Genomic DNA, 19,799 nt, shown 5'->3' on the forward strand with positions numbered 1-19,799 from the left:
CTCCCCGCGCCCGCCCCGCCCCGGCCACCCCAGCGCGCAGCCCATTGGCTGCTGGGGAGGCGCCCCGCCCACCCACGCCCGCGCTCCCGCCAGGTGCTCCCGCCAGGTGCTCCCACCCTGCCCTGGGCGAGCAGAGAGGGGAAGTATGGTCGCAAGTGCAAGCCCATTCCATTCCATCAGCCTCTTTGGGTCGGGGAATGTTCATTCTCCTCGGATGGATGGAACCCTTTTTACAAGGACATCCTGGACCAGAGTTTCTGGTGTTTACTAAGGCCCCGTGGAAGGGGCTGCAGGGCAGGTTACTGCAACCCACGGCCAGAAAGGCTCTGCAATGTCGAGAGACAACAGAATCAAAGCAACACTTCCAAGAAACGGCAGGTTCACGGGGAGGTATTACTTGCAGATTGACTGCCCCCCCTGCCCCCCATGGAAGCAGAGAAGTGTTGAGTTGGCTAAGTGACAGGACTTAGATTAGAGTGCTGGCCAGCCACTGGCCAAAATGAAAGGAAAAGCCAACATCACTTCTAGTCTGTATTCACTGGAAGTATTTCCGCTTCCTAATTATTCCTGGGCAAGAATAAATTTTCTGATGGAGTCATTAACAAAGTGAGAGAGGCAGGATTCATCAGTCATGTTTTCTGGCAGAGTCAAAGTTCCAGAGGTTACTTTAACACCGGCTGGGGAGAGAGTATAGGCACTAAGGTGTTGGCTTTGCATGCTGCTGATGTAGGCTCAATCCCTGGCTCTCTATGGTCCCCGGAGCACTGCCAGGTGTTTTGGTTTTTGTTTGAGGCCACACAGAGCTTACTCAGGGCTTACTCCTGGCTCCGTGCTCAGGGATCACTAGGGGAGGGGCTTGGGGGAATATATACCCTCCCCACTGTACCCTCACTCTGGCCCCCGAAAGTTCACATTTTAGAAAAGGGTTAAAAGGCTGGAGAGATAGTAGGGGTTAAGGCTCTTGTCTTGCACAGTTTAGACCCCAGTTCAATTCCTGGCACTGCCTATGGTCTCCTGAGCACTGCCTTTGAGCACTGCTGAGTGTGGTCCAAAAAGCTGCGTCCACAGCATGCAAGGCAAGTGCCCTACTTGCTGTACAATTGCTCAGGCCCTGCACTGACAATTTTGATTGGGGGAAGGGTTGGGTCACCACCTGTGATGCTCAAGGGCTGTTCCTGTCATATTTTTTCGGATTCGAAGTTGGCTGCACCCAAGACAAGCACCTCAACCCCGTCCTATCTCTCCAGCCCCACTAACATGTTGGTTTTTTCATCAGATTTTTGTGGTTTACAGCTGTCTCTCAAGGGCAGCTTGGTTTAACTCATGGATGCCTGCCCTGTTGAACCTCTTTAGAAGAGCCACTGGCATAGTGAACGGCTCTGCCAAGCACGGTTTTGGGGAAGTACAACCCCAGGTGAGAGTGAGAGGGAGTAGGATTGAGACCTGGGGGTTCAGGATTCAGGACGGATATCACCAAGTCCAGAGACATAAACTGCCCACCGAGGCGTGGGCTCTTCTTCCACACCACAAATGCTATAGCCAGCTGGGTGATGCGCTTCTCCACAGCCCAGTGGAAGCAAGAAATCACACGAGGCTCCGCTGTCCCGTGGAGGCAGCACCGCAGGCCAGCTGAGAGTCTGCAGGCGGGGGTCACAAGCAACGCAACCTCCGACACTCGCTCTCCCCGGCTCGTCCTCTCTCCAATGCCATCATTGCCACCCCAATTCTAGTCAATCTCCTCTCATCCCAACAGCAGACTCCCTGTTTCAAGCCACCCAGGGGTGCCTTTATACCCTTGGGTGTAGCCCTGGTGACCCCTGAGCATCCCTGCTATAAGCACAGTTGAACTGAGCGCTCTCTCTCTCTCTCTCTCTCTCTCTCTCTCTCTCTCTCTCTCTCTCTTTCTCTCTGTGTGTATATAATGTGAACGTTCAAGGGCCAGGAGGAGAGTACAGTGGGTAGGGCTTATGTTCCCCTGAGCCCCTCCAGTACTGTTTCCTGAACACAGAGCCAGGAGTAAGCCCTCAGCATGGCTCTGTGTGTCCTGAAAACCAAACCAAACCCACTCTTTACACACACACACACACACACACACACACACACACACACACACAAAGAATAGTCCACCCATTTACAAATAATTTCTATGCATATACCTACACATGTATTTATACATAATTCACATACATAAAACACATTTACACACACATTTTTCCTTTTTTCAGGGGGCCAGAGAGATAGCTCACGGGACTGAGTGCATGTTTTGCACACAGGCCGCCTGTGTTTGACAGCTCTCCCCTGCATGAACCACCAATGGCATCACCACGCACAGGGCTGGGAGCAGCCCCTGAGCACCTCCAGGGAAGGCTCCCAAACAAAAACAAGCAAAGAAGAAAGAAATTTCCACCTGGTAAACTCTCACCCCTGAGTCAAGAACAACTCAAAAGCCACCTCCTCTGAGAAGCCCTTTCCGGCTCCTCCGGGTGTGTCATTCTCACCCATGTGTGCCCTGGCAGGGCACTCAGCTTTACCAGGAGGCAGCGGTTTTGCAACACCTGTCTGGGGACAATGAACTGGGGACAATGTTGGCATGTCTCTGAGAACAGAACACTGAGTGCAGTGCTCACAGAGCAAGAACACAAAAGATAATGCAGAATGGAGGCAGCCTTTTTTTTTTTTTAAGGTCTGTGGAAAAGACCTTAACTAGATGGGTTCAGTTATCTGTGAAATTCTGATACACATTATAGCACGGTCCCTGCCAAATAAGGTAAAGCTGTTACAGAAGTTACTGAGTACTAGAATGGTTTTCAACTCCATTTCTTTTTTCTTTCTAAAGATAAAAAATGCTCCTCAAAATTATTATCCACTTATAAAACCTGACGTGTTCTAAGTAAGAATATGGAAGCTGATCTTCAAACTTTTAAAAGCCATTTGACTCTTTAATTAGAATGAAATATTACAGTTTATTTACATAATACATTAAGAGGGGAAAAAAAACCTAACCACTAATCTTTCTCTCCTCTGTGTAAACCTAATTGAAAATTCAGCCAGCACGCTAATAACCTACGATGTCCCCAAGTAGCATGGGAAAATCAATTTTATTTCCTTCAGATCTGCATTTAAACTGGATAATAACTACTATAATGCGTAACAGCCATAATCCAATTTCAATTTGTTTGATTAGATGAATCTAAACATTAAACAAGAAAGTCACGAGATTGTCATAACAATGTTCATGCTGTTAACTTATTATAGAACAAAGAATTTTTAATTTGCTCCTTGAAAACAAGCTGCTAGGATACAAATATAAATTCAACTATTCTTAAATACCATCCCCAAGGACCCTTGCACACTGCCTCGCCCAAACAGAAAAGCAGCCTTAAACTTGGAGGTCACACATGAGGTTTCCTGGACGGAGGAAAAGGAAACCCTCAAATATTCCTTAAATATCTGAGACTGTATTTAAATATCCCTTCACAGTGCACAGCCATGGACGATACCCAAGCAGAACCCAGGCCACTGACTCTCAATTGCTAATAGGCAGAATCATCAAAACCAAACAAAGAGGCCAGGATTTCACCCCACAAGTCAGACCCAGCCTGCAGCGGGCCCTTGTTCTCCCCACATAAGCACTACCCTTGTGCCCTGCAGGGCCCGGAGCCAGACAGCATGTACCCTCTACACCGAGAAACCGACTTCCAGAGAAGTGTTGGCACTGCATGTGAGTAATGGACGTGAAAAATGGCACAAATGCACATACGAGCAGAACGATGCAGTAGCTTTCCTATGTCCCCCACTGCTGGCTTCTGAGTACTTGGCAGCTCACCAATCCGCCAGCTTAATTTGGTCAGATGTCTCTCTTTTTTCGGGGTAGTGGGGCACATCCAGTGAAGCTCAGGATTTACTCCTGGGTCTGTGCTCAGGGATCACTCCTGGAGAGATGCAGGGGACCATTCCGGGTGCCAGAGACGGAAGCCGGGTTGGCCAGGTGCAAGGCAAGCATCCTACCTGCTAGCTACCCAGCCCCAGGTGGGCACTGAGCCCTTGATGAAATTCACTGGTAGTGAAGTGGCAATGCATCCACACTCACACCTCCACGGATACATGGATAACCCACTTGGGGTGCCATTCTGAGGGCGGCAGGGGATCCTTGCAAGGTTGTCAGCTAAGCAGGGGGCTCCCTGGGCAGCCCTTTGACAGGCAACATGCCAAGGCATCCTCTAGGGCTGGGGTCAAGTACCCATCCCTGCTCCGGGGGGTCTGGGTGGGAGCTGAGCTTTGGAAAGTCTCCAGGGGACTCAGATGTTCCAGGCCAGAGACCCCATTTTGAGGGGCGGGACTTTAAGTGCCAATTAAACAATAGTCACCTAGACAAATGGCAAAAAAAGACAGGGACAGTGGGTACACACAGCAGGAAGTTGTGGATTAAGGAACAGTTCATGATGTATTTGAAGAAAATGCACAAAGAGACTGTACCTCTCTGTCCCACAGAACCTACCCCAATACAGCAGACACTTGATTTGCATTCACAGAATTCTGGATGGGTCTTTTACTTTCAAAGACTTCCAGGTTTGCTCAGAAATTCTGTTGCTGCTATTGTTGTTTGAGCTGGAGCGATGGCACAGCAGGTAGGGCGTTTGCCTTGTATGCGGCTGACCCGGGTTCAATTCCTCCACCCCTCTCGGAGAGCCTGGCAAGCTACCGAGAGTATCTTGCCTGCACGGCAGAGCCTGGCAAGCTACCCGTGGCATATTCGATAAGCCAAAAACAGTAACAACAAGTCTCACAATGGAGACATTACTGGTGCCTGCTCGAGCAAATTGATGAGCAATGGGATAACAGTGACAGTGACAGCTGTTGCTGTTGGTGATGGTGTTGGGGGAAACTCTCCAGCAGTGCTCAGGGTGTCTGATTCTAGGTCATCTGGACTGGTGGCTCAATGCTACTGCCCAAGAACGAGGTGCCGGTCAAGTCCCCAGTGATGCACAAAGGTCTCCAGGGCCAACCTGCAGTGCTCAGTGAACCACATGGTTGCCGGGATCCAACTGGGGTCAGCAGCAGACAAGGCCTGTGCCTTCATCCCTGAACCACATTGCCAGCACCAACAGCTCCAGATTTATTGTTACCGCAGTTATCTCTTTAACTCAGCGCTCACCCAAAAGCCGATGTCACAAAATCCCCTCTCCACTGTCCTGGAGTCTTCTTCCTGCTCTGCTCTATGAAATCTCACTCATGGCAACAGGAACCTTTATACTGGCAGACATTCCCAGGCCCTAGGCAAGGTGCACTGCTCATTTTCTTAGGTAATATTTGTGCAACACAGCCTCCGACAAGACCAGAGAGAGTAGAGCCCGCTCCAGAGAGATCTGATTGACCCCTCGCTCCTTCACCCCCAGTTCCCAGGCTCCCAACTGCTCGCAAGTGGGAGGTGAGCATAAACTGTTACCCATATACTGATCCAGAATCTTAATAGAACCATACTCAAATTTTAGGGTGGGAGGAGTTTCCAAGCAGCACGAAGGGGACCAGGGCCCCTTTCAAAAGATAATCAGGCAACCGTGCCAGACAGTTAAATATTTGGGCAGGTGATGGAGTGTGGCTCAGCGAGGTTGAGAACTACTGGGCGCACTGGTGGTGCCTGTGAAGACAGTAGGGGCAGGGGGCGTGCATCAAAATAAGGACCTGACGCCTGGTCTCTGACTTCAGCTCCATCACTCAGATCTTAAATGATTCGTTTCCATCCTTCACCAATCCTCTTTTTCCTCCCCTCTTCTGTGCTCCCTGTCAGGAAAGTAGAATTGCAGAGAGGTGTAGGGACTCAGAAGACTGAGGCCTGGATGACACCTCAGGAATGAAAGGGGGGCAGGGGACAAGGGAGTGCCTGCTGTCTGGCCATTTCCAGGTGGAAAGGAGAGAAAAGGCACACCTGAGTTTCTGCATCAGCATCTGAAGCTTCCGGTCATTCTGACTCGCGCTGGGAAGAGGCTCCGGGAAGTCGAGAGAAATACTTGAGCACCTCCCTGCCCACAGGCCTCCCCTTCCCTCAGGCTTCCACCATCTGCTTTCTCCCTCACACTTGGCCTTGGCCTGCTGGCATGTAAATATGATGGCTTTGGACCTTGTTTCCTTCTCTTGACACACCTGCAACGCACACCTGCAGCTCCTTGCTTTCTCTGGTGGAGAGCTCACTGCCTGGAAGTATGGCACATCTGTCCATCTGACACGATGGATATCTATCTATATTGCTTCTGGTTTAGGGCAATTATAAATAAAGACAATTATAAGAAAATAAATAACCTTAATCTTTTGGGGAAAAATGGCCAAAAATTTAAACAAATGCTTTACCAAAGTGGTTTTCATAACCACATAAAAGATGTTGATATCATTTCATTAGGAAAGCAGAGATTAAATCCCTAAGAAGGGGCCGGAGAGACAGGACAGAGATTAAGGAACATATCTTGCACATGGCTGGCCAAGATTCGATCTTGGCATCACATATGATCCTAGCAACACCAGGAGTGATCCCTGAGCACAGAGCCAGGAGTAATCCCTGAGTGCTGCCAGGTATGGCCACAAAACCAAATAAAATAAAATAGTACAGCCCTCGACCAGAGATAGTACAAGGGTTAGGGCACCTGCCTTGCATACAGCTGGCTGAGCCCAGTTCTATCCCTGGCACCAAATGGGCCACTAAACACAACCATCCCTGAAGAGCAGCCCCTGTGTGCCACTGCGAGTGGCTCAGTCCCTAAACCCCACTAAAAAAAACAATCCAGTGGGATGTTACTGCACACAGTTTAGAAAATCAATGAAACGCAAGGAAGACCACAAAGGAAAAACTCAGCCAAAGCCAAGGTGCTAAGGATGCTGAGCCCTGGACCTGTCCCATTGCTGGTGCGAATGGCACAGCTTCTTCGAGAGGCTTGGCAGTGTCTTCTCAAGCTGAGCCCGCCACTGCTAAACAACCCGGCAACCGCGCACCTAAGTATCTATCCGCAAATGTGAAAACATAGGTTCGCACAAAACCTCTATTTCAATTCTTATGGTACCATTTTTCAGCACTCAGGGTTAACTTCCATTTTAAGGCATATGGAACTGTCTCTCAACGGTTTCCCTAAAACTCCGTTAGTTTATTTTTCATTTTCCCAATTTTTAAAGAGCTGGGCGTAGCCTAGAGAGAGATCATAAGAGTTAGATCACTTGCTTTGCATGCGGCCAATTGCAGTTTGACCCTCGGTCCATACATGGTCGCCCTGAGCACCGAGCTAGAAGAAAGCCTGAGCACTGCCTGTGTGGCTCAAAACCTAAAGAACTGGGCACATCAGTAACCTTCAATAAAAAATAATCACAAGGGAGGCCCAGGGATATATAATTCAGTGTTAGAGCACCTGCCTTGCAAGTTCAATTTCGATCCCTGGCACTGTCTGCATGCTGGAATATGATCCCAGTGGCACTGCCCTCTGCCATCCCTGGGGCCACTGCAACCAAGCAGTGATGAACGCAATTCAAGTGTGTGAGGTGGCAAGCTGACACGCTGAAATGGGTGCAGGCACGGCAAGTAAGTGTGCGAGCACCTCAGCCAACGGTGTGTGCTCCCCAGTTATCACAACAAGGGACTGGGAGGGACGGGAACAGGGCCAGGAGACTCCAGAGCAGAACCACTGAGCGTCCTGGTGGTCAGGGCTCGGCAGCCTTTGGAAGTTTGCTCTAGGGCTGATCACGGGAGGAGTGTAAACAGGAGCTCTCTGCCTACCGCCACTCAGCGGAAGGGAGTGTGGGAAGAAAGAAGGTGGGGGTTGACTCTCCCCGGAGTCACTGACTCTGACGTCCCCCCCTTCTCCCCACTTGGCCTTCATGAACATTCCACTGACCTGTCTTCACTGCCCAGAGGAGTCAGCTACCCCAGAAGACACAGGAAAGTCAGAGAGACCAAAGGCAGCCTCTAAGATCCTTCAGCACTGCACTGAAATGAAGCCACTATATTTTTTTTTTCCTGAAGCCCACCTGGAAGTTCCTGGCTGCACAGGGCTGTGCCAAGTGGCTCCATTTTAGCAGGTCACATAGCATTTTATGCTGTGCTTTATTTTTACACATGAGGCTTGGCCAAGGCACAGCCACACATGTTCCTTTATGACTCTGGCAGCTTTTGTAGAAGAATGTCAGAGGTGAGTAGTTAAGACAGAATGACCTAGAATTTTCAAATTCGGATCCCCTGGTCTTTTTAAGGAAACGTTTCCTGACTTCTGATTTGGCAGAAGAATCTCGGAGTGATTCAGTGCATCCAAACTCGTGGGACAGTATCTCTGTGACAGTATCTCTGTAGTGAGCTGCAGCTCTTGGTTATGGGCACGTGTGGGATTTTATATCTTCTGAATATCTCCGTATCTATAACTTCATGAATGCACCCCATTCTCCCGATTAACCTGGCAATTATCACTGCCCTTCCTTTACAAACAAGGGCTCAGAAGGGAGTGAGGGAATTTGTAAGAAGCACAGCCAACTCTTGAACACAGATTGTGTTTGTCAAAGAGAAATGCAACAAATATACAGAAAATAGAAAAAATACAGCACAAACAGCAAGCTGCTCTCATCTAGCAGGTGTGTTGGCATCAGTCTGCATTTATTTTCTTCCTTTCTTCCTCTGCTCTCCTCTTTCCCTTCCTCTCTTTTTTGGATTTTGGACTCATCTCTGCTTACGCTCAGGACTTATTCCTGGCTCTGTGCTCAGGAATCACTCCTGCTTGGGCGTGGGGGAGATATGGGGTGCTGGGATCAAATCTAGGCTGGCCCCATGTCAGGCAAGTGCCTTACCCAATGTACTGTCTCTTCCATCCTGCATTTTCCCTCCCTCCCTCCCTCCCTCCCTCCCTCCCTCCCTCCCTCCCTCCCTCCCTCCCTCCCTCCCTCCCTCCCTCCCTCCCAACTTGTGATGCTCAGTGCCCAGGTGATTATGCAGTGCTGGGAATAGAACCCAGGACTCCGGTCTGCAAAGTCCAGTATTCTGTCCTTCACAGTGTCCTTCAGTTAAATTCCACACAAAGTTCCCACTCGGGGTTCAGGTTCCCTGAAATGATGTCCTCACATCCCATATTTCTGCACGCAGACATTAACCTACAAAGAACTTCTCTTTACAAAAACACTGATTTCCTTCACATACGTTAAGTGAGGCAGAGGGTGGTGGGGCACCATGCGTGGTGTCTGGGATGGAAACTGGGCCTCCCGCATGCCAGACACACACTCTAGCCCACTGACCTCTCCCTCCAGCCCATGTACTCGACTTGTTCTTTAGGATGCAACAGGCCACTGAACAATTTTACCAAGCAAGCAAGCAATTCCACTTTTAGAACGGTGGAAAAATGTGACTCGTGAGATGTGTCAGGATTAACCAGGAGGAGAGAAGCAAACGCTCGCAGCTAAAAATCTACTTTGGTGACTTTTCAGTGCACTGATGATAAATTAAGTGAATTCATGATTTATTGAGTGGAAAATTTAAACTTAAACACTACCGATACACTCCAAAGACTGAACATTAATTCAAAACTCTGATTCATCTTAAAAGTTGGAGAAACATCCCATAAGGGAGCTAAATTAGTTATTTCAAGCAAAATTCCTTGTTTTCAAAGAGTGAGGATGGGACCTAATTGGTTCTCTTAACCAACAAAAAGTCATTTATTATTCCAGTCATTCAGGACCTCTGCTTAAAATATATTTCTTGAGATCCAGGATATAGCTTAGTCGCTGAGCACATATATGCCTTGCATGTGTGAGGCCCTGGGTTCGGTTCCATCCTTGGCACCACTATACACATAACACATACATACATATATTTATGAGATCATACAAACTACCTTGACTTGTCCCCATTCCACTTTTCTCAAATTAATCAAAGGAAGACCTACCACTAATATAACAAGGTAAGTAGCCACCAGTCTGCGTTGCCCCTCTCAGTGAATGCATTAATTTTCATCACAGCAAAGACCTTGACCATTTCAGTTGGTTTGTGCAGCCTTCCAAATGCATCCTTTTCCATCTGACCTGGCTTCATCTACAAAGTGCAAATTGTAAGATCTCTCTGCTAAATTTAAAACGAAACAAACAAACAAAAAAACAGGGCTGAAGAGGTTGGGGGGGTTGGGGGTTGGGACAAAGGCTCTTTCCTTACATCCCACCCCCAGTACCACAGATGGTCTCCTGAGCACCACCAGGAGATCCCCTGAGCGCTGCTGGAGTGTGGCCCCAACGCCACCCCCTACCCCCACAATAACAATCCAAACCGACACAAGGTCATTACGATCTGGCAAACTGGCAGGCACCCCAATACAGCACTTGCCATCCCAAGGATTATTATACCGTCTGAAATCTTGAGATGAGTTCCTGGCCGCTAGTTGGTCTGTGTGGCTCTGACCTGTGTGGGACAGCAGGGCCCTGCCTGGTAAATGTCTCCTGGGACGTGAACTGGGCCAGGACACCACAGCGACTCTGCCAGACGAGAGACTCAGAGGTTCCACACGGAGGCAGCTGTCAGGATGGCTGGACAACACGGGCTCACCTACCCCCCGAGTGACTGGGAGGCAGAGGAAAGGGCGAAGCTGAAGGAGGCAGAAGTGGACCCAGATGCCACCTCAGCCCATTCCGTCCTCATGGCCTTTGATTATTGATATCATACACTTAACACCACTGTAATGCCCTAAGCGATAGTAATCATAAAAATAAAATAGAAAAATATTAATAAACATCAATACTATTTATTAAATAAGACAAAAAAACCTTAAATCTTAAATAATCTTAAATAAAATTAATAAATTACAAAAATCCACTCAAATAGTTTTCCCCTTCTTATAGATCTTTGTGTTGTTTCCTTGTCAACTGCATAGTTGAATTTCTTTGTAAGCTGAATGATGTCCAAAGGCTTTTACACTTTGGTGCCTATTATTAAATGTCTAATGTTTAGGAGACAGTGAGAGTTACCTGAATTTAGGAACAGATTCTGTTCTGCACTTAGAAATAAGAAGAGTTCAGGAGTTCAAGTGATAGTATAGAAGGTAGGATACTGATCGTGCATGAGGCCGACCCCATGTGGTCCTCTGAGCACCGCCAGGATGAATGCCGGAGCACAGAACCAGGAATAAGCCATAAACACTGCCAAGGGTGGCCACACGCCCTGCCACCCCTCCCCCCCACCAAAAAAAAATGAGGAGCTGGAGTAATGGGCCAGGATGATGATACAGTGGGTAGAACAATTGCCTTGCATGCGGCTGACCTGGGTTTGATCTCCAACACCTCAGATGGTCTCCTGAGCACCACCAGGAGCAATCCCTGAGTACAAAGCCAAGAGTAACCCCTGAGCACTGCCAGGCGTGGCTCCCCAACAAAACCAAAAAGAAAAGGGCAAAGTTTCCAATTAGCAATAATTATGTCTCAGATAAATCTCACTGGCGACGACACTGCCACTGCTCAAAACTGAAAACCAAAAAGAAATGGAAACATCCAGGTACCCCAGTCTACGCATGTCTGTCTCTTTGACATGATCATAATGCAAGTGAACAGGGCTCCATACCATCCACACATGTACATGGCAGAGAGGAAATGCTGTCAAGTATTTTTACGTCTGAAAACCTAGATGCCAAAGCATGTGATACATCAACTCTGGAGGAAGATGTAGCTCCCTGGCAATAAACTATTCACCCATGAAATGAAACAGCCCTTCTAGGGAAGGAAGATTAATTATTTAACAAACGTCGGGCGTTTTTTAACTTCGCAGAGAAAAATAAACGGGAGCAGCTGCTTCTGGAACCTCACTGGGCCTCTTCCCCTCTCTCCAGCCCCATGGACCCGGCCCTGTGGGCACCAGGGTGGGGCAGGCTGAGTACGTTAGAGTAGCACTGGAAGGGAAAATCGCTCCTGGGTGACATGCCAGGCGCTCTCCCATCTCTCCTGCCACAGGTCAGTTCCAGGGCTTCCAGGTCTCCACTAGGACCCGGGGACTCGGCGTAAGCATCCAGAGATGCGCCCCATCTCAAAGATGCTTCTTAGACACCACAGCATCTCTACCATCTGGGAGGACGGAGCGGTGGGGTATGGGGGCAGGGGAGAAAAGACCTGGGCGGGCACACGGGGTCCCCACCGTCCTGACGGCCGCAGAGTTACGCTCCCCAATAGACCAGGTCCTGATCTCCGGCACCTGAAATGGTAGAATCGGTATCCTTCCAGCAAAAGTGGGTCTTCAGTGTCAATTTTATGGAAGGGTCATGATCAATCTCATCTACACGGCTCCGGAGAGGCGAAGGGTGCATGCACACACATGCACGCACAAAGACATACGAGGAAAGTGGGCACGGGACAGCGGGATGAAGCCACAGCGAAGGCCTCTGGGGAAGGTGCGGGTGTTGCTCCCTAAAGCCGAGGGCTGTGGAGGGCCCTGCCGGCACCCCGAGTTTCTCCCTGCGAAGCTGATGCTGAGCTTCACCCACTCTGTTACCAAGTCACAAGTCCGTGGGAATTTGTCACCACAGCCACGGGGAACCAACACAGGGAACGGACCTAAATACCAGTCGGGAGCTGTTGCTGTGGCCCCTTAACTTCTCTGGGATCAAGAGATTTCCTGCTTGGGGGCCTGGAACTCTTTCCCATAGCAGCCTCCTACCTCTGTGTGCTGCTCCGCATCAGGAAAAAGGGGGTGACCCCAGGAACAACCCAAACGAGTAGGAACAGGATTAGAATCCAGGGTGAAGGATGTGGGTTGCAGAAATGGGGAGGGGGAAATTAGGTCACACTTGGGGGTGCTCGGGACCTATTCCCGATTCTGTGCTCAGGAGTGACCCCCTGGTGGTACTCAGGGGACTATGCAGTGCTGAGGACTGACCTTGGGTCAGCTGCATGCGAGTCAGTGCCTTACCTGCTGTACCGTCGCGCCATCCCTATAGCTCAGCTGTTAGAAAAAAGCCTTTTTTTAGTGCCTAACTGAAAAAATCCCATGAAAGTTATCATCTATAAAGAGGCAGAATAATATCGCTCATCCCCGAAAAGAGGAAAGAAGCCCTATTAAAACATCCCGTTTAGTCTCCTTCATTCTCTTTTTCATACCATCAAAGGCATTTTCAGAAGCCAAATGTCAACTGATTCACCACTGCTTCCACCTGGCTCAGCCCGCCCGCTTCTCCTTCCGCTCTGGTAACTTCCATGTTTTTCATGGAGTCTAAGATATTTTTTGCCGTGTTTTACAAGTGCGTTTGCTTGGGTTACTTATAGACCACATGGCTGAAACCACAAGTAAATTGCCTTTCACTTTCTCACTGACTTCAATTACATAATCACCTTAGGTTCCTCCCATTGTTACAAAAGGTAAATTTCATCCTTTTATTTGTTTTTTCTTTGTTTTTGTGCCACACCTGGCAGTGTTCAGGGCTTACTCCTGATTTGTATTCAGGGGTCACTCCTGGTGGGACTCAGGAAACCGTCTGGGATGCTGAGGGTTGAACCCAGGTCAGTCACATGCAAGGCAAGTCCTCTACCCTCTGTACTATCCCTCTGGCCACAATTTTTTTTTAATAGCAGTGTTTCCTTGGATATATATGACACAATTTTCTTAAGTAGTCACAGTTGATGGGTGCCTCGAAGCATCTGTGTGTGTTGGGGGGAGGTTCAATGTGAGGGGCTGAGGATGGGATGCTACTTGGTTCCTGAGGTACCAGGAGTTACCTGTGTCATCCCAGCAGTGTTCAGGGGCCTCCCGGGTCACCTCCAGCGGGACCATACGGTGTTGAGGACTGATTCTGGATTGGCTGCACAGAAGGCATACACCTTAACCCCTGTACCTACTCTCCAGTCCGTCCAAAGCACTGTCTCTAAGAACTGCATTCAGCTGAGCCCCATACCAAGCAGTCTTAAGATACGTTTCTGACTGGCAGGAACTTACACTTGAACAGGTGAGACATACAGCTTTACAATGCTAATGAGATAAGGCGGAAAAAAAAAATTAGTGCCAGTAAGATCTATGAAAGCTTTCCGAGGCAAAAGCAATATATGAAGGCAGAGGCGAGTATTTTTGCAACGTCTGAAGTCAGGTATACTTAGATCAGGGACTTAGGCCCATAAAATGTGAGCCCAAGTGCTAAGTGCTTTTTCCTGATGGAAAGAGAAGACTCAAGGCATCTTTGCCTCCTGCCATTGTGTCTTGACAGTACCTGAGTCTAGTAGGCGAACCCGCTTTAGGCCTGGAGACAGAGGTATTTCTAGCCCCTCTGCAACGTTAACCAGAACGCACTCTTCCAAGCCACCGAGACTTTGGGTCAGCGAAGCATAACCTAGCTAGAGCTGACGGGCCCAAGGGTGAGAGAAAGACTAAGGGCAGAGGCAGAGAGGGGACTTCAGCAAAGCCACCACGAGCATGGCAACGTGCTCTAGCTTTTGTGGGGAGTCTGAGAAGTATCCTGCCACGTGTTTCCTGGCACTCAGAAGAGCCAGGGAATAAATATTAAGTTAGTAGCCCGTGCAGTACTTTCCCAGGGCAGTGGCCACCGAGTTCTTTTTCTTACCTGTCTCCTTGGTGCTAAGCCCTGTGGCGAAACACACAGCAGGACTTAACTAAGCAGGAGACTGATGAAATTACACAACTGAGAAAGAAAAAAAACAATCCCAAAGCTTGCCACCTCACGGGAGGAACTGAAGGTGATGGGGCTTGGGGCAGGAAGAAAGTCAGTTTCACAGAGGGATTAAAAGTCTCCAGGTGCGATTATAATTAAATTATAATGTAAAGGCTTCTAAAAAATATCCCACCCCTTCAGAAAGATGATGGCTTTTTTTTTTCTTTTTGGGTCACACCTGGCGATGCTCAGGGGTTACTCCTGGCTCTGCACTCAGGATTTACTCCTGGCGGTGCTTAGGGGACCATATGGGATGCTGGGAATTGAACCCGGGTCGGCCTCATGCACGGCAAATGCCCCACCCGCTGTGTTATTGCTCCAGCCCCAGATGCTGGCTATTTTTATCCGTCTGCCCTGATTTACATGCTTCTTTGGTATAATCTGGTCTAATCGTATGATTAAAAAAAATAGAATTAACAAGACAGTGATTAACAATGTTATGATTAAAAGTGACCCGTGATGTAAAAAGACTTAACCTATCTATCACATTCTCTTTTTCTTGTCTAAAGGAAATTTTTTTTTTCTTTTTGGGTCACACCTGGCGATGCACAGGGGTTACTCCTGGCTCATGCACTCAGGAATTACTCCTGGCGGTGCTCAGGGAACCATATGGGATGCTGGGAATCGAACCCGGGTCAGCCGCGTGCAAGGCAAACGCCCTACCTGCTGTACTATTGCTCCAGCCCCCTAAAGAAAATGTTTTAACTTATCTCCTTGTACTCTTTCTCAAGAAACACTCTGCAAGCAGACAAAAAAAAATTATCTTTTATTGAAAAAAAATTTTTTTTTTTTTTTTGCCTCTTATTCCATTCCTGGACACAGTGACTGTAATGACTAGGATTAGGTTTTGCCTTTCTTAATAAATACCTTTTCCGGCTTTGCTTGTGTCAATAAAAAAGACAAAGCAACTCTTTAGCTAGAAGGTACATAGAGATAAATCAAAACTTTTCCTTTAGGCAAGAAAGGGGCATGGACAATTACTCTGGGTCTCTGAGTCCGGGGGGAAAATATATTAAGGAGTTCTACGGCATCCATTAGATGGAATGCTTTTAGTAATCGCCGCTCATCTTTGTAATGGGATCCCTGGTGGTGGAGAGAAATAGTCTTGCAAGCAAGTCCTTTAGGGATGAGGCAGTTCCTGTGACATTATTATTCTCTAATTCACAGAGAAAGCCACAGATGTCACATGAATTGGCCAATAAATATTAATTGACTGTGGAGATCTATTTGTAACTTTGCTGTTCTTTTAGTTCCTTGGGGATTTTGCAAAGGGAAAAAATAACAACGTCAGAACACTCCTGTTGCAGGATGTGACATTTTCCAATTATTGAATAATACAGAAGTCAGTGTGTGTGTGTAAGCCCATATTTTAAACATTCTATTGACGTTACAACTGGATTTTATTATAATTTGTGTATCACAGGTTTCCCAGAAGAAGTGATTTACAATGAAAGGCAAACATTCTCACATGCAAGGAACAAAGTAAAATTGGAAACCAAATAGAAGTAATTGCGTAAATCAATTAAGCTAAATATTAATTTGAATCCAAGCCTGCTACTTTCTTTCTTTTTTTTTTTTTTGCTTTTTGGGTCACACTCAGCAATGCACAGGGGTCACTCCTGGCTCATGCACTCAGGAATCACCCCTGGCGGTGCTCAGGGGACCATATGGGATGCTGGGATTTGAACCTGGGTCGGCCGCGTGCAAGGCAAACGCCCTCCCGCTGTGCTATCACTCCAGCCCCAAGCCTGCTACTTTCTGATCCACACCAATGACAGTCATACACATTGGCCCTAACAGTATTAATGCACTTGAGGATTTATTAACTTGAAACTTTCCAGCAAAAAGAAAGGAAACAGAACAAATGATGCAATTTTCACCATTAACAAAATTCCTGAAGAGAACAGTCACTGGCTAAAATGAAAGCTCTGCTCTGAAGAACACAGCCTAAGACGGGTGGTGTCTGAGTGCTTCGGCAGAGTCTGGGAACACAGCACCACTTGGTGTGGAGTTAACCCTCATACATGAGTGCTCGTGAGTGTTTCTTCGCCTGGCAGACCTCAGACATGCCGATCCCCTGAACTTCTCTGGTCTAAAGCACATGAGGTGTCTGCTCAGTGCCGAGTGGGGCCAGTCCAGAGTCCAGGGAAGAAGGGATTTGGGGTTCAAAGAGCTTCCCCACAATGATCTGACTATGACTTCAACTTTTCTCTTTAAATACTTGGTGTTGGGCTGGAGTGATAGCACAACGGTTGGGTGTTTGCCTTTCATGCGGCCGACCCGAGTTCGATTCCTCCACTCCTCTCGGAGAGCCCGGCAAGCTGCCGAGCGTATCGAGCCCTCGCGGCAGAGCCTGGCAAGCTCCCCGTGCGTATTGGATATGCCAAAAACAGTAACAATAAGTCTCTCAATGAGAGACGTTACTGGTGCCCGCTTGAACAAATCGATGAGCAACGGGATGACAGTGACAGTGATTTGATGTTAACTCGGTAGAGTGCTGAGTTAAAACATCTGGCAGGGGGGTGATTAGAGGGGCACGTGCAGGCGGCGGAGATGGCTCAGAGGGTTGGGGCAAAGCATGTGGGAGGACCGATTTCGACCCCCAGCACTGCCAGGTGTGGCCCTCACACTGTTTTTATTTTTGTTGTTGTTCATCATTCCCCCACCCCCCACAATTCATTTAAACACCATCACTGTTAATGATTCATTGCAGGCACTGAGTATCCCAACACCATCCGATTCACCACTGTCACCCTCCCTTCACCACGACTTGCGTTTTCCCCTCAAGCCTGTCCCCGTGGCAGGTCCACAATCATTTATTTTCTATTGCATCACATAAAGGTTTTGGATAGGTTAACCGAGACCAGCGGTATTCAAACTATCCCTGGCTAGTGGCAAAAAAAAAAAAAACCCACATCAATCAACCAACCAACCAAACACTCAACAATAATAAAGGCCTAAAGAAATCATACTAATAGGCGCTGGGGTGTGGCTGTGTGGTAGAGCACATGTCCTGCATAGGTGAGGCCATAGGCTCTCTACCCATCAACACACACACACACAAATAAAATATGAGCAAAGAAAAATAATTCAAGATCAGAGCACTGTGAAGAGCTATGCATGATCATGCTTGGGTTTGGTTTATTAGTGACATATAAGTAAAGGAGAGAAACAGAGTGAGTGACGACATTCTCTCTCTCTTGCACTGTGACCAAAGAGTTTGACTATAAAGAATGCAGGGGGCAGGGTCCTCCCACTGAAACTTTATTTTCCCGTTCTCATCTGGGGAAACACAAAATCTGCGAATGAGATAGAGCTTCCTGCAGCAAAACGGGCTACAGGGTGCACGTTTCCCTCGGAGTTGGCTGTGCACGGAGGAGGAGACGGCTGGTTCAACGGAAGGGCACATCAAGATTTCATGAGGAGGCCTTAGGAAATGAGTGGGCGGGCGAGGGCAGCCCTGGGCAAGGGAACTGCAGGGTGGAGCAGCTGCAACCGGCTGCTGGACAGGTGTGGGCTCCGGCCCTCAGCAGCTGGACTGGCACGTGCCTCAGCTGCTGTGCCTGCGGGCTGTGAGGGGAGGGGCTGGAGAACAATGTGGCTGCACAGAGGGCCCGGGTGAGGCCCAGCATGTCTGCCCAGGGGTTCTGGACGCCTTCCTGTAAGCGGCAGAAACGTGTGCTCATACCCCCACGCTCAGGGTAATCTGGGCTGTAGCTGGTGGGGTGCACGCGGGAGGCACTGGGTAGAAACAGAAGTGCAGGAAGAGCTAAGAAAAATCAGCACCAATCTGGCAGTGAGGCAAAACGTGGACAATGTGTCTTTTGGGGGGCCACATCTGGCAGTGCTCAGAGGTGACTGCTGGCTCTGTGTTGGAAGGGGGGTTGCCCTTGGCGATGCTGAGGGGCCCAGGCAATACTGAGGCTAGAACCCTGGCTCCAGCATGCGAAGCATATGGGATGCTGAAAATCAAACCCAGGCTGGCCACGTGCAAGGCAAACGCCCTACTCACTGTGCTATTGCTCCAGCCCTGCAATTTATTTTTTAAAATATGAACAGTTCAGTAAAACTACCTGGTATAAAATTTGGAAGAATTCTTTATTTTCCTTATTTAACTTCTGATTCTTTTTTTTTTAATCTTTAAAGGTTATCAACTGGCAAACTTCTCTTCACATTCCATCACAAGCTAAACTGAGTCCTCTCTCTGGCCCGACAACAATGAGCGTCCGGCATCACAGTGGAGCAATCTTTCGCCGCCCTCCAGGGCCGTGCAATTCTCTTGTCCCCTGCCTGTCAGGAACGTCAAGTGAGTCACAAAGGTCGATCTGCATGTTGCAGTAATTCAATTATTTGCTTGCTTTTAGTTTGGGGTCACACCTGGCTGTGCTCAAGGCTGACTCCTGGCTCTGTGCTCACTCCTGGTGGTGCTGAGGAGACCGTATGTGGTGCCAGGGATTGAACTCAGGTTGGCCACACGCACGACAAGCACCTGACCCCCTGTGCTATCTCTTCAGATCTAATTCTCCTCTTTAAAAAGGAGAAAGGAGGCCAGTGAAATCAATTTTAATAACATATTTCACTTCACCCAATAAATCCAACATGCCGTCCTTCAGTATGTAATCAATGAGGACACTGCTGTAAGATCCCCTCCCCCAAGTTTCCCACTCATCCTGTTTACTTCACTGATCACTCAATCACACTCGTCACATTGCAAGGGTTCTAGACCCGCTGGTAACAAGCGGCTGCTATATTAGAAAACCCAGTTCTAGGGAAAAATCACTGATTGACTTTTTACTGTTTTTACTGTTGTGTGCAAATTTGCACTTAGGAGTCCTCCTTTGGGCTGGGCTAAGGGGGACAAGGCAATGTAGGGATTAAGAAGCAAAAGTCGGGGGCGGGAGTGATAGTACAGCAGGGAGGGCGTTTGCTTTGCACGTGGCCGACCCGGGTTCGATTCCCAGCATCTCATATGGTCCCCCGAGCACTGCCAGGAGTGATTCCTGAGTGCAGAGCCAGGAGTCAGCACCCCCCAAAAAAGAAGCAAAAGTCACGAGTGTCTTTTCCAGCTGTAGAGGGATTGCACATTATCATGTCCTCTGAATAATCCCCAAGGTCCCGCTCCAGGAACTCTAAACATCTCTTCTGGTGTACAATATC

General features: G+C 48.4%; 1 protein-coding gene and 1 pseudogene across 6 annotated transcripts in view; both read right to left on the minus strand.

Moving 5' to 3' along the window:
• APBB2 (amyloid beta precursor protein binding family B member 2) overlaps positions 1-19,799 on the minus strand; it is a 359,038-nt gene that overhangs the window by 39,499 nt on the left and 299,740 nt on the right. The window lies entirely within an intron of this gene.
• Positions 11,351-11,462, minus strand: LOC129405200 (U4 spliceosomal RNA; annotated as a pseudogene).

This window comes from Sorex araneus, chromosome 5 (assembly GCF_027595985.1).
Source record: "Sorex araneus isolate mSorAra2 chromosome 5, mSorAra2.pri, whole genome shotgun sequence".
Taxonomy (NCBI): Eukaryota; Metazoa; Chordata; class Mammalia; order Eulipotyphla; family Soricidae; genus Sorex; species Sorex araneus.